General features: G+C 44.3%; 1 protein-coding gene across 3 annotated transcripts in view; it reads right to left on the bottom strand.

Annotated features, from left to right (window-relative positions):
- The window catches only part of ADGRF5 (adhesion G protein-coupled receptor F5), a 41,095-nt gene extending 35,353 nt beyond the window's left edge, over window positions 1-5,742 (bottom strand). For 2 of the 3 annotated variants that reach the window (XM_077175163.1, XM_054628600.2), the window contains exon 1: window positions 5,423-5,741. The gene's annotated coding sequence lies outside the window, so the exon portion shown is untranslated. Of the gene's footprint in view, window positions 1-5,422 lie in introns of all 3 variants that reach the window. The other variant, XM_054628605.2, reaches the window with a different exon arrangement.
- Window positions 5,743-15,516: the final 9,774 nt, after the last annotated feature.

Below are 15,516 nucleotides of genomic sequence, written 5' to 3'. Positions count from 1 at the left end.
GGGCCTGAGTAGATGAGCTGCTGAGGTCTCTTTCTGCCTTTCTTCAGGAGGCCTTGTCCATAGTTACCATGTTCCCTGTCTCAGGCAGTGCTAATGCCAAGATTCACAGGAATCCTTCAAAGACCAGCATGGGCCAGGGGCTGTTTCCAGTCAGCAGCACAGCCTGGCTCCTTGTTTAGGGAGAAAAGGAGAGTTCAGGCCCGTGGAGGGGAGCCGTGCCCTGCTGATGGCCTCAGGGTTAACACGCCCCACCCTGCTGGTGGGACACTGTTTCTCCTAATTCTAGCACGGCCTAAAATAAAATCCACATTCCAAGAACAGGAAGGTTCTCCAGTTCTCTTCCAGCTCCCTCATCCCCCAGCTCAATGGGATGAAATTGGTGCTGAACTTTGGTTGCATCTCCAACAAGAATTTTTCTGAGGTCTTTGTGCTTCTCTCTGCTGACTCTACAGGCAGTCTAGGCCTTGCTTCAGTAGGAACCTCCTCTGCTTCAACACCCTCAAAAGCACCTGTACGTACACTAGGGACAAGGGAAGTTCCATTACCTGCTGTCAGATGGATTAAGCATTTGAAAGTTTGGTACTATGATGCTGGAGCAGTGCTGGAAGAACCATTGAAAGGCTGTTAGAAACAAGGTGTTCAGGAAAAGAGCAGGCAGCTTTTAAAGCAGATTTTCAATAGTAACATAAAAATCTCCCCTAAAAGGACATGCTGAGAGATCTGGGGCTGTTCAGCCTTGAGAAGAGAAGGCTCCAGGGAGGTCTTTGAGCTCCTTCCAATATCTAAAGGGCCTATAAAAGGGCTGCAGTGACAGAACAAGGCGGGGGGGGTGGCTTTAAACTATGAGAGAACAGGTTTAGATTAATTATTAGGAAGAAATTCTTCCCTGTGAAGGTGGTGCAGCTCTGGCACAGGTTGTCTACAGAAACTGTGGCTGCCCATTCCCTGAAGTGTCCAAGGCCAGGCTGGATGGGGCTTGGAGCAACCTGGTCTAGTGGAATGTGTTGCTGCCTGTTGAAAGGGCTGGAATGAGATGAGCTTTAACATCCTTTCCAACACAAAGCATTCTGTGATTCTATGATTTTACATGCAGTGTGTCCTAACTGCAAAAAGGGACAGTGTTTATGAACAGCAGTTGAACCTTTTAAGCCACAGACTTGAAACAGGATGGATAACAGGAGGAAGGAAGGAAGGAAGGAAGTGCCATCAGTCCTGTTTAATTGCCAGAGACACTTGAGGCATGCACAGGCTCATCTGGGACCTCAGGCCTAGGATCAGCCAACCCAAATTTTAGGGACCATGTGCAGGAATTTAAAGAATTTCTCTCTCAAAAAGGCACAGTGAAACAATTTCAGGAACAAGGGGCATTCTGTGAGTAGCCTGTCATAAGGCACGTAGGGACATCTTAGGAATGAAGATGGCTTTCACACACTCAGTTTAATGGTCATGGCGGGCCAAGCCTGTGCTCACAGGATTGAGCCAAAGCAGGAACTCTAGTAGAGCTTTTCCTCTGAGCATGAACAATTGGGGGAAGTTCTGTCGTTTTGAGGAATTTCCGAAGACAGTAAATTACATACTTGATCACAGCTCTATTATGTTTTGAGGGAAGGCATTTGGAAATTAATATTTCATATTAAGATTTAAATAGGGCATGCATACAGCTTTGCTGCTCACAAGCACTCTCAAACCTGGCTGCCATAGCATTCTCCATGCTGGTGAGGTGAGTTTAGGCAGACCCTGGGTTGGCAGCAGCCAACCTTGTAAGCAGACTCTGGCTATCGGTGTGCCTCAGTTCTCTGCTGCCAAACAAGGATGATATTTGCTGTCTCTGCTTCACAGGGTGCTTAGAGAGACCCTGGGACAGGAAAAACCCATCAGTGACTGCACTAATGATCTGATAAAGCAAAACTTGTGGAAGTACCTAGAAGGCAAATGAGATGTGGCTCCCTTTTCATCCAGAATGAAGGAATTCAATGCCGGGAGAAGGATATTAGATGACCTTTGAGGTCTTCCTGAAACAAGTATTACTTTGTGTAAATCAGCCAATGGAGATGACACAAGGGAGTTCAAAGGTTCTTTTCCTGGGCTGGGAAAAAACTTCTGTTTATTCAAAAGTGGCCCATTGGAAGGTGTCTGAAGGGTGGGCTAGATATCCTGTTGTTGTGGGCTAACCCTGGTCTGAAGCTAAACACCTACACAGGCACTCATTTACTCCCATCTGTCAGAGGAATGGAGGAGAGAATAGGATGAGAAAAAGTACAAAAACTAGTGGATTGAGATAAATAAAAGTTAATAAAGAAAGAAAGAGGAAAGAAAAAAAAAAGTGATGTGAAGGCAATCCTTCACTACCTCCCACAAGCAGATGTATATCCAGAAAATGTCCAAGCAATGGCAGGTTTGGAAGACAACCCTGACTTCCACCACTACTTTTTTGTTGCTGAACATGATGTTATGTGATTTGAAACATCCTTTTTGTGAATTTGAGTCAGCTTTCCCTGTTTTAATCCCTCCCAACCCTCATCCCACTCACTACAGAATCAGTGGGAAGAAAGGGAAAGCCTTGACCACTCCGCAAGCACTGCTCAGCCATAGCCAAAATATTGGTATGGTGTCAACACTGTTTCAGCCACAAATCCAAACAAAGCACCTTATGAGGAAAGTTAATTCAATCCCATCACACCCATCTTGTTTGGATTGCTCAGATGGGAATTATGATGGAGAGGGGAGGGTTTTGCGGCAGAATTCATTGCAGGCTTCAACAGGAATAAACTGAAGTTTGTAGAAAAGATATAAACTGTGTGAAGACATGGTGGATTAAGGCTACAACATCCATGTCATGTCATGGGATGGCTGTGAAAGGGAAACTTCTTCCAGCCACCATCAACAGCAGATAAGCACTTGGAATAGGCTGCAAATGTAGTCAAAAACTCCTTAACAAAGTCCACTGGTGCAGCATTATAACATGCAAATATAGCAGTGTAATTACTAGACAACCTGCTACAGTGAATTATCTGCTCTGCAGGAGCTAATATTTTCTAAAAAAAACCCCAGCTGAACAAACAAGGAATCAAACGTTCGTCCATCAGAGAGAAACAAGCCATTGCAAATCTTTTGCTATCTCTTTCTCATTTTACCTGTTCCTGCACACCCACTTTGTGCATTCCATCTCATCCACATTCTCAATACAACCAGTTCAGGGCCACTATCATGGCCCCACAGTTCCTGCCCTCACCCAGTGCTGGCTCAGTCCCCTCAGGATGCTGCCCAGCATAGATAAGGGGTAGAGCTGCTGCTGCTCCTTACCAGCAGGGCAGGTGCAGGATCAGATTAACCCATGGGCGGTAACTGCCCCCAGGCAGGCTGAGCCACAGGATCAGGATCATTTGAGAAATAAACTCTGTATAAACATGCAATTGGAGTGGATCTGCTCATGAATGTCAATTGAACCCTTTTTGAAGCTCATGGTCCTGAGAAACTCTTTCATGGAAAACTGGAAATGGTTTTCTGCAAGGAGTTTGGTTTTACTGTAGATTCATCCCATTTGATCTTGAAAAACCATGATTCTTGCTCAAGGCTGAGATTAATTCTAGCAGCAAACTATTTCAGTTTCAAGTGCTATAAAACCCCAGAATAATGCCGTCTTTGTGGATGATGAAATTCAGTTCCATGCTTATCTGCTGTCTTCTGGGAAACTGTGAATCACAGCCCTGAGCAGTAGCAGCAGCAGGTAGGTTTCTTGGTCAAGATGAATGGGTTAAAAAAAGGAACTCTAGTAAAGGCTGCACTGGTCTTTTGTGTTATAACAATGAGAGGAAGCTCTGCCTAGTTTGAGGAATTTCCCACGTCTCCAATTCAGATGTTGGAGAACTTCTTTATTAAGCCTGCCTAAGAGGTGTTAAAAAAATAAAAATAACCAAGAAGATCAGGACAAAGATATCTTCCCAGTGCCTACGCATGTTCTCTGTGTTTGTTTTTTAAACCTGGATCACCGGAGGCAAACTCAGATGAATTTAGGGAAGTTAAATAGTGACAGATGCCAAATAGTCACAGCAGGTTCCTGCTGAGCTGGCTGACCCATCACTGAGTTCAGTTAAGTGTCACTGCTACCCAGGTGCTAAAGATTTGCCTCTACATTTATTTAAATATCACTTTATTCTGCAATGTTGCCAGACATCACTAGACAGGTTAAGTGACAGAAATAGATGAGGAAGTTTTTGGTTGAGAGGAAAATCTATGGGTTGCAAAATACCATTTTCATCATGCAACAGCAAGTGATAGAAGCAGAAGAAATGGAGCCTCAGGCTTTCAATTTCACAACATCCTTTGCTTTGTTATTTCCTTTCTTGTCACAAGCCCATTGCCTCGTAAAACTGCCACTGAAAGTGTGAGTTACAGCATTTAAACAAAAACACCTTTCTCCCTCAAATCCAAAAGCTCCTCATGCACATAGGTGAGCATTGCTTTCCTATAATGGGGAGAGAGAAACAAGGTTGTACAGGGTCACATCACAGCACTGCTTTTTTCCTGAATCATGACCATTTGAGCAAAGTGGATACTTCTGCACCAGAGATGTTTGGAAATGGAGCAGAACTTTTGGGGATATAGACATCAACGGAGGCAAAAGCATCAGAAAGCTTCTCTGTATCCCCCCCTGACACTGAACACTGGAAGCAGCAGCACTCCAGCACAACACCATAAAATTTGCTTTCATTTAGGCAGCTGAAAACACAGATAGAAAAGAATGGAAACAAGATAAATGTGATGCTCAAAGACAGTATACAGCAGTTCCTCAGACTGTCGCCCTGGGTGCTCCAAATCCCTCTCCCCTGTCAGCAAGTTTCACCTAATATGAAACTGAAGGGAGATTGCTCTTAGAAGAAACAAACCTGTTGTATACAGCTAACAAAATACAGTGCTTGCATCTGCACTACAAATTCCAGCCACTGCAAGTACAAAACAAAGTGGAAAAAACGAAAGAAATTCTAAATGCTATTGCATTCACTTTTTTTCTCTGAAACTCTGCAGCACAACTTAGGAGGTAATAAACGCAATGAGGATTAGCACAGCATTTCCGTGCACATCCCTCTTTACCCCTGCAGCCCCAGCTTAAACTAAAGCAATCATAACGTCTATTAGCATTCACTAGCCAAGTGAACAGGCAGTAGCACTTCGTCAGGAGCTTGGATGGCTTAATTCATACCCTGAACAGACAAAACCATCCTACAGAAAACTGCCAAGTAATCACCACAAAATGAAACCTGTGACGATTGCAGTCCCCCTGGCAAAAACCTGCAGCAGGTTTACTGATGATGCAAAGCTTGCACTACACTGTCAGAATCTGTCAGAATCAAATTCCTTCAAGCCACCCTTGCCCTCCCCAAAGCATAAAAGCAATGCCACATTTCACACACAGCATCCATACCTGCAGGGCAACAAGTGCTGGTCCCCTCCGAGTCTTTTCCAAACTTGTCCTCTTGTGCTGGGATGGAAACTTCCCATCCGCGTGTCACCTCCTGCCTCAGCCTTTGCCCTTTGTTTTCCCAGGATCTGGAGACACACCTGCTTTTCCCTGTGTGCTGTTGCTTCTTGGGCTTGGGGTTTGTTTTTTTTGTCTTGCTTTTCTTTTCAGAACAAATTAAACAGCCCGTGAGCAATTCTCAGTGAGCAGAGAAAAAACCTTTTGGCTTGTGGTGATTCAATCAAGCAAACCCCGTGACCTCCCTTTCCTGCGATCAGTGGGAACTGATCCCTTCTCCACCAGTGTAGGGTGGAGTTACAGCTAAAAAGCACAAGCTTGAAAGCTGGAAGGGCAGGACAGGTCTTCCTCCTCCGTTTGTTGTGTCAGAGAACATGGTGATTCCTGCTGCTTTGAAACACAGAGGTGACCTCTGGCCAGGAAGGAACCTGGAAATATTTTCTAAGCAATTTCCTGCTGTTGGGGGGAAAGTGGATGTAAGGAGCACTTGGGCGGGGGTGCTAACAGAGCTTCTGGGGAGTGTGATTTCAAGGTGAGCAGAACACTTTTTTGGTCATCAGGGGTGTGAAAGAAAAAGAAATTAATTTTTTTTTTTAAACCCAGGGTAAGCTGTTCTGAGAGCCTCAGTTTTCACTATACTGAATAATCTGGAGCCTACAGGTGCTCCTCAGACTTTCAGCTATGGTGCCTTTCATTCCCCAAGGTGCTGAGCTACTCTGCAAAGTAATAATGGAGAGCCATTCCACATGGAGCTTGTGTTCAGCAACACCCAGCAATGCAGCTGTGCCACAAGGGCTCCTTGTCAAGGTGCAGAAGAAATCTGGGCAGGCTCAGGCATCAAGAAGAACAACTTTTCTTGGAATGGCCCATAAACTGCTCTGTGCAGGTCCTTTTGCCTCCAGCTGGGGCTCTCAGAGTGGATTTTTCAAGAATTAGCCAAATGACTGCACCCCTGGAAGGTGGGGAAGGTGCCCCACAGCTCAGTCCTGGTTATTCTGATAAATAAAGGACACTGTAATAGCTTCCTTAGAATCACAGAATCATAAAAGGGTTTTGGTTGGACAAGACCTCTAAGACCATGGAGTCCAACCATTAATGCTGCATTGCCAAGCCCAGTGCTAAACCATGTCCCTAAGCACCACATCCACGTCTTTAGTTCCTCCACCACTTCCCTGGACACCGTGGTCATTGCTGTTGTCTCTCCTGGCTTTGCACCATCTCTGCTGTTCTTGCAAGGGAACTGCAGTCCCATGGGCCAACATCAACCCATCAGATGGCCCATGGCATCTCTCATCTCTGATGAGAGGTATCACATTCTACCTCTTGACTGTACAAGTAGCTGAGAACAGCCTGCCCCTCTGTGTTTCAGGGTCTGACTGGGGTATGCATGGGTCATATTTCTGAGGATGTCTTAAGATGGAGAATTGCATCTGGGACTCCAGATTCTGCATATAATAGCACCCTTCTTTCTGCACACAGCAAGAATTTATTTTAGCAACCTGATATCTCCACTCAGGATCACTTTTAAGTTACTCTACCTGATCCAGTTCATACTGCAAAAGCAAGAACAAACATTTGGACATTTCACTGTTGAATACACCTCACCCACATGCTCACTGACATATACTTTTTCTATCAACAAGGAGAAAAGGAGAAAAAGAGATAGGGGGGAGCCTGGGCAACACACCCCATCTTTATGTGCTTTTGATTAATGGTGTGATCCATATTTCCTTCTATTTAACAACAACATCAGTATCTGGAGCATTGCACTACCTATATCTAATAGAAATCATTATTGCCATGGGTCACTAGAAAGAAGATAAAGCTGGTACTTTCCTTCATCACAAGCTTGTCCTGTCATCAAGGAATGTCATGGCTAGCAATGCTCTAATGTGCATGTGGACAATAAAGGGATATTTCAATTGTCCTCGTGATCCTGGCAGATGGCAAAGAATTAAACTTTGCTCATATTGGGGAGAGCAAAGTTTAATTCTTTATTCCTGGCTCATTTTGCTGTAGTGTGCCAAGAAGGAAGGAAGTAATGAAATGTCTCATTATACATCTGACTTGAGGAATATATTTAGAATTGACTCTAGTGCTGAAGGCTGCATGGTCTCCAAAAGGAGCAACATGCCCTGCACTGTGTCCCTGCAGCCAGTGGTCAACTGAAACTATTTATGTTCATGAACAAGGTCTCTGAAGATGACTTTTTTTCCTGAAGCACCAGGAATTCATTGCAGTGACAGAACAACAAATTTTGGTACTCAGAGTACTTTGGTTGTACACTACCATCACTTAGCTTTATGGGTTTCTTTTAGGTTGAGGTTATTTGGGTTTATAATGAGGATTTTTTAGGCTAGTTACCAGACTTGTATGAATTTCATTATAGCAGGATGATCACTACAATACTGTGTAATGTAACCATCTAGTTGTGAATGGCAAAAAAGATAAATGGATATTTAATCTTCTAGGGGGAAAAAAAACCACAAAGAAAATGTGGGAAACTGAAGCTGAGAAAGTTAATTGAAAAGCAAAGGTCCATATTTTTCATAATCCCATTAATCAATCTTACATGTAAACCTCAATATGATTCACTAATACTTGACATATTTGTGTAACAGCTGGCTGCTTTCCTTCATTTTTCTTCATTATTTGCCTTAGATAGAGGTATGGCTACCTGACATCATTATTTGCCTTAGATAGAGGTATAGCTACCTGACATCCTCAATAAAGGGCGTACTCTTTCAGCCTTTAGACTTACTGACCTTTTTTATTATTAAATTAGGGCTCTGTCTGCCTCAGTGCACTGTGGTTTTAACAACATGTTTTGTCTGACGTTATGTAAAGCTTCATCTGCTAAAAGCAGTTATTGACAATAGGCAGCCAAGGGCCTTCATAGCTGATAGGAAATCCCAGTGCAGAGACCCAGGCCAAAGCAGGGATTTGTGGAGAATGATGGAGAACTCGTTGAGCTTCTGTGAAAGCCAATCAAGGAAGTGGAAAACGCCTGTTACTGGTAGCCTTTGTGCTTGTGCAATTGTTGGATTTCCCTAGCAGAACACATGTGGTAATTCCTCCAGAGATTTCTGAGTCCCTTCCCACAAATCACAACCCACCCATCCCTTTCTGAAACTTCAAGCAGCTTCCTCTGGGTTAGCTGGGCCCTGTTTAGAATGGATGGGTGCAGGCAATGGCCTATTTTCCCATCGTTTCATCTGACAATGGACAATGAAGAAAATGCTTTTTTAATGGTGCACTACCAAGAAGAAATGATCATCACCCTAGAGGCTTGGGTGTGGAGAGCTCTGCAAAGCTTATCCTACATAACATGGGGCTTCAAGACTCCATACAATGCAGTGTGCTGTGGAATTCCCACTTATTATTGTAATTATTTGCTCATAAAAGTAATTAATAGAATTAATAGTAACAACACAGAGAAACCCAGCTGTAAGGACAGTACCTTTGTGTTGAAAGTGTACAGACCCAGAGCTCCAAGAGAATGGGAAAAGTAGTAGCTGAAGATACAAAGATGGGACAGGGTGTGCTCACAAGGAATGATCCTGGTCCTGACACGTCAAAGGGACAATGCTCAGGCTAGACACATGTGCAAGAGCAGACACCAGCAGAAGGAGATGGAAGAATGTTGTCATCACCAGGAGGTGCCACCAGTGAGATGGACAGAACGCATGGAGATGGAGGGAAGAGGCTATCTCCTGGTGCTGGAGTCAAGCAGAACCTGCAGGACTTAGGCAGGGAATCTCTTGAAGCGTTAAGTTCCAGTAGTGCACAGACTTTGGCATGGGAGCACATCACACACACAAAGAACTCAGCTGGGATTGCTTTCAGGGCCAAGATCTTTCTTTTGAAGTCCGATCAATGTGGCATGTAGCATCCCATGAACTCTCTGCTCTCAGTCCACTGCAGTTTTAGTGGCACATAGTCCAATGTGGTGGGAAAGTTGATGTGTTCAACTGTGATTCAAAAAAATGGTGTTCCTCTCCCGGGGCAAGGGGTGGGAGGGTGTAGCGAGAGAGTTACAGGCACTCTTCTTCTCCTCCTGTCCCCATGACAGGCACAAAAGTGGGGAGATAGATTATGTGTATACTGCCTTTCCTTATGGTCTCATGTCCTTTCACTCAGTACTCAATTCACTTAGTATTGATTTATTTACAGGAGAGGAAGTCTTGCATAGATAAGTGTTGGGAAAATAAACTTGTCTAGGAAGATGTGTCTTTAAAATCCTTGCTCTGACAGCAAATGTCACCTATGAGATTAAGGTACAATACCTTGGGCAGGTCTCCAAAGCATTTTCCAAGCTTAAAAGGTGAAGAAGAAGGGATTGGCTATCTGTGAGAGACTCCAAGCTGAAAGAACATGGGCTATGCAATGATGCCTGACTCCCATCACACTGACTGAAGTGCACGTCAGGGCATTGTGTATATATTTAGATTTGCATATCCTTTCCAGTGAGAAGAGACCTTTTCACCCAGTCAGAACATCTTTGTGGATCATGGTGGTAAAGAGCATTCTGGTCATACAGCTGCCTTCCAGTCACCCCTCTGCCCCAAAAGTCCACCACACCAAATGTCCATGGAGGAGAGATCTCTCCACGGGAACTTTGGAGTCACACGGATGACTAGAGGTAATTGAGCACAAAGAAAGGCAAATTCAGAAAGGATTTATTGATTCCAGCTTGCAGAGTCAGTATGTTTAAATAAATAAATACATATATACATATATATAGAGAGAGTCTATTGATTCATCAAGGTAATTACTCTTTTGCATAGAAAATGTCTAGGCAAAGCACAAACTTCTGGCTATACAGAAACCTTGTATTTGGTACAATTCCATATGAAAGGCAGTTTTTTTGTGTGAATCTGATCTTTTTTCTCCTTTGCAGACATGAATGAGACCATCACATGTTCCTTCTGACACATAGGTCCAGCACCCAGACCTATCTTTTTTATTAAATCAAATTATTCTTTGATGTCTTTCCTTGCTCTGGGACAAGAAGCACTCTTTCTGCTGTCAAAAAGAAGACAACAAAGCCACAAATATCCCTTGGCCACACATCCTTGGCACTCATAAGAGACAACCCCATGTGTATTGGAAGAAGAAAATTGATTTTTAGCTTTGTGTATTGTGACATTTCTTAATTTCTTCTATAACACCTTTTAGGTGGATCTCACAGTTTCTCTGAAAGACAGAGTGTGGTGAATGAGTGTTTTAAGGTCTCTTAAAGAATCACCACCAAAGGTATTGGGAAAAGCAGATTTAATAAAAAAGTGAAAGTGCAACAAAGTTTGTTGGCAAGATTCACTGTTCTACTTAACTGGATGGTTAAAGCACATAGAGGAAAAGCAAACTAGAACCAAAAATCAATCAATCTAAACCTGAAATTCATCCAAAAATTATCTACATGGAGGCTGATGGAGAGTCTGTGTGGGGAAAAAGGGTAAGGATAGAAAGGACTAAGAAAGATCTTCCTGTTGAGTCACAAGGTTCAGATCTTCCTGCTGAGTCACAAGGTTCAGAGTAGATCCCCTTTCTAAACTAAGCCCCAGACTTGACCAACAGTTTAGGCCTAAAAGGTTTAACAGCACTTAAATTTAACAGAACCTAGTCTATAGCTTAATTTGAACAATTTAACAAAACATTCATATAGAATTTCCCACAGACACAACAGTAACTCACAGGCCTAATCTACTTACAAATCTGAAGTGCTTAAACATCTAAGAGAGCAACATTCATAGCGTGTTTGCATATTCACACTCACATATTCACACTCACAACATTCAAAGTGTGTTTGCATATTCACACTCACAAGTAGACACACCTGAAGGAAGGTGTATAAGGTACATACCTGCAAAAATTTCCTGAATTCAGGGAAGTACTGATGCCAGACACCTTTGCACCTTTTCAGCAGGTGAGGGGTTGAGTCTCAAGGAGTGGGGATCTCAGCTCAGGATCTGTCTGTCACTGTCCCTCAGCTATGGTCCCCCAGGTATCTCCAGTGTGGGAATTGTGTGGCTCAGAGAGGCCCCACTCAGAGGGAGGTGCTGGTCTCAGCCCACTGGAGTCCTGGAGAGCTCAAGAGGGTCTCACTTTGGACCCCTGTTCAGAGAGTCACAACAGAGCTGGTTTGGTCGCAGTAGTTTTCCATCTTGGCCACAGTTCAGGTCAGTACCTTTCTTTAAAAGTTCAAAACCAAAAATGTTCCACCTGGGTGGTTATTTAGGGAAGAAAAATCAGTTCCCAAGGCTGCTAAAACCCAGGGGGCTCCTTAGCCAGCACAAGTTCCTGGGAGCAGACAGTGTTTTGGATAAGCTCAGAGGAGCTCAGCCCAGGGGCTGTTAGGCAAGGCCAAGTTTTAATGAGCATTTCTGAGACCATGGTGAACTCCACGAGGAAGTGGGGGATGCACCACCACACAGACACTTTGCCATTTCTCGTAATCTCAAAGTTAATAAATACCTACACATTTCTTCTCAGGGCCAGGCTAGAGAACAAACACCTAAAGGACAAATATGTTTTATTTGGCTGCTTAGCAGCTGGAAAAGCTGTACAGATAGTCAAACACAGTGAAGTGTTTGACTACTACAACTACATGGTTGTAGTACCATGCCAACTACATGGTGAAGACAGTTGTCAGGCCAGCAGCCAGACAGAGCCAGGCAGGAGTCATGGGAGTTGCATGATGGTGTTAGGAGGGATGGAAAGTACAGAAATGAGTTGGAGGCACCATTGGGAGGTAAGGGATAGATCTGTTGGAAATGCAGGAGAGAATTGGGACCTGAGACTTAGAGAGGACACAAAAGGACTAGAGCAGAGTCTAGGGAAGGTGAGGGGGCTTGACTGTTGCTATGGGGAATATTATAGGGAATTTGCTGGGACTCCAAGGTCTTTCAGTAGAAAGTGTTGGATAGAAATCTGGGGAAAAATTCCTTACTTCTATGTTTCACAAAACAACTTTTTCTTTTTACAGTTCTATGTAAAGCAGGTGGAAAATTGCTGAAGAGTTCCAAATGCTCCTGCACCCTGAGGAGTCCAGAGATGCCCAGGCCAGTAACCAGAATATGGGGCACAGCAATGAGCCTGGAGCCAGAGCAGCAGATAAAGGCACCCTGGCTCCACTGCAGGAGCATTTAAGCAGATTTTGATCTGCATACTTGAGGTAAAGAGGCAGTTCACCTGAATTCATGCCTTCTAACAGATTTCCTTGTTTGCTTATAGCTCTATGAAATGAGGAAACTTGGTCCTGTAAGAGCAATAAGGAAGGGTAAAGTTTATTTTCTTCATAGAGTGAAGGAATCTGGTACAGTTCAGCTGCTTATGAAGAGAATGCTGGCAAAAGCCACTCCCACTCCTCCCAAGAGGAGACCACTTGGTAGAATTTTTGCACTGGCATGTTTGTGTTGGACAAACTTCCACCAAGAGACTTTGCTTTGTACTTGATCTATGATGTTCATGAGTCCATTTGCTGATTTTTACTCAAGATAGATGAGCCATAAGAAACTGAATTCTACTGCAGATCAGAACCACCAAGAGATATCCAAAATGCTATGCAACATGTTACCCTGGACCTTCAAGTGCTTTCCATTGGCATGGAATCTCCAGCACACCTCCTGGTTGACTTGCAACAGCATGTTCCCAAGGAAGTTTCAGGATGTTCCCTGAGAAATTCCCAGACAAACCAATAAAAAGGCATCTTCTGAGAGACCTAGAACTTGGGTTACAGCTTACAGGAGAAGGAGAGACCCAGTGCCAGGGAGCAGAAGCCAGCTGCTCTGCATGACCAGCACCCTCACTGATGGGCTCAGCCCTGTGGCACCCAGGCAAGGAAAGCAGAGCAGCTCTGCTGACCAGCTTAGGCCTCAGTCCCACCAAATGAGCCCATAGCAAAGCTGCAGGTCCAAGGTGAAGCCAGGAGGTCACTTCAGCAAGTCCCTGTTGGGATTAGCAGGGTATAAGGCTGGGCACATGCAGGCGTGCAATGTGGCTTGGCCAAGGACCAGGGAAAACATAAATGTGGCTCCAACACAAGGCAGGGTTCCCAGTGAGGTGTCTCCCAGCTCTTCACACCTTGGCTGTCTTCCCAGCAGTGTCCTCCCTGGTTACACAGCTGTACCCTTGCAGAGCTGACCTTGGGCAGAGGGAAGACTCAGGGGAACATAGAGTTTCCAAAATTAACATTCTCAGGGCCACAACAGTTCTTAGACATCTGAATCTATAGGAACTGACTACTGGGGGTATTTCAGTGCATCGAGGTGCAGTTATATGGCAAAACTCAAAGTTACCTAAACCAAACATCTCAAGAGGCAGCACCTCATTTCTGAGCATCTGCTCCCACCACAACACTTTGCCCTCAGTTCTGTGTCCTGTCTTCCCATTACACAAGAGAGGAGGTGGTTGCCTTGGGGCTCAGATCCAGCTGAAGGAAGAGCAAAGTGCTGTACACCAGATATTTGAGTACCCACTCACACCTTGCTAGATACAGGATCCTTCTCTCAGCAGCACCACTGAGAGCCTTTTTCCTTGGTGGGGGCCTCAATTGCATTAAGGGCTTTAGTTTGCCAGACTTTCTGTGATGGAAAGGTAAGGAAAAAATGAAAGTGACCAATAGGGAAAGACAGATCAGAACAGCAAAAAAATTAGTTTATTAGCAAGGAAAACACTCATCTCAGAGTGAGAGAACAAAGGAGTAAACACCTAAGGGGTCAAATGCCACACACGACCCTGATTTAACACTCATTTCCCCAGATTTGAGACCAGAGTATGGCTTCTGCTTGGCCCTTCTCTCATTTGCCAGCACCAAAAACGCCTCTGTGGTATGGAGTCACACCAGTCTGACCCCTTAGGTTAAGCCTGGCATCTGCCACCCATGCAGAGCTGATGAAGGGGTTGTTGAAACTGAACCTGAAAGGCTTTGGGCCAGATGAGGATGGTGGTACAAACTCATTCTCTTGGATCTGCTGGGACTGCACGGTGTTGGTATTTCTGAGGTAAAACAGGTATGGGGATAAGGTGCTGTGTCCAACAACATCTTTGGCTGGAATGTGCTTGTGCTTTTCAAAGGAAACAATTCCCTGGCCAAAACTAAATGCCTGTAGGGATGTCAGTACTTAATTGTCACTTCAGGTGCCAAGTTCTGTGTCCCTTATCAACAATACCGCTCTTGATTACTCTGAAAGTCCTTATCAGCCATTGTCTAAGCCTATAGACAGACACCTCTGCCTGCTCAGTACTGATTTGGATAAATCCATGTTCAGCTTTATAGGCTTTTGAGAGTCCCTTCCTGAGGAGCTCCACCAGATCCATATGTTATCCATGCAGGGAGGCATTTGTGTGGACTACAGACTGATCCTGGCCAAGCCAAATACCTTGGGCTGCACCTTCCAGACTTGTTTTCCCCCAGAAGCCTTCCAGAACTCACTTCTAGGAATGACTGGAAAGCCTGTGGGATTGTGGCTCAGTACAGAACAGATTTGGGCAGAAAACTGTCACTGCACATCCCAAAAAACCCCTCCAAGAGAGAAAGAGGATCACAGGACAGGGCAATACCAAACAATCAGGTTAACACATCCCAGAAATGCCATTTATGGATTTAAAAGGTCTCTGTGTTTATTAATCAACACACCTGGCCCTTTTCTTAGTGCAACACAAAGGTGGTTCCTTCTGAATGGTTAGCACACAAATGGATTAAAAATATCAACAGTGGATTGTGTATATGAAAATAAACCCACTCTTAGCTTACAGAGGGCATTCAGCAAATTCAGCTGACATTGGGCGTGGGTTTGACCTTATAACTGGTCCCAGTTGAACAGAAAGGACAGAAATATTTATTGAATTTTCTCTCACTCCACTTTTGCACCAACACAACTTCATTGGCACAAAAATAAATCCTTCATTGACAAGGGGGGATGGAGAGGACAATTACACCTATGGACTGGCAGGTGGAGCTCCTCCTCTGGAATTCTTCCTTCTCAGTCCCACATTCCTGAACATGCTGATCCTTACAGAAGGGCTGATACCTCACAGGC

The sequence above is a fragment of the Agelaius phoeniceus genome, chromosome 3 (assembly GCF_051311805.1).
Source record: "Agelaius phoeniceus isolate bAgePho1 chromosome 3, bAgePho1.hap1, whole genome shotgun sequence".
Classification (NCBI taxonomy): domain Eukaryota; kingdom Metazoa; phylum Chordata; class Aves; order Passeriformes; family Icteridae; genus Agelaius; species Agelaius phoeniceus.
The sequence above is the reverse complement of the archived record's forward strand: the minus strand, read 5'-3'. Positions and strand labels throughout refer to the sequence as shown.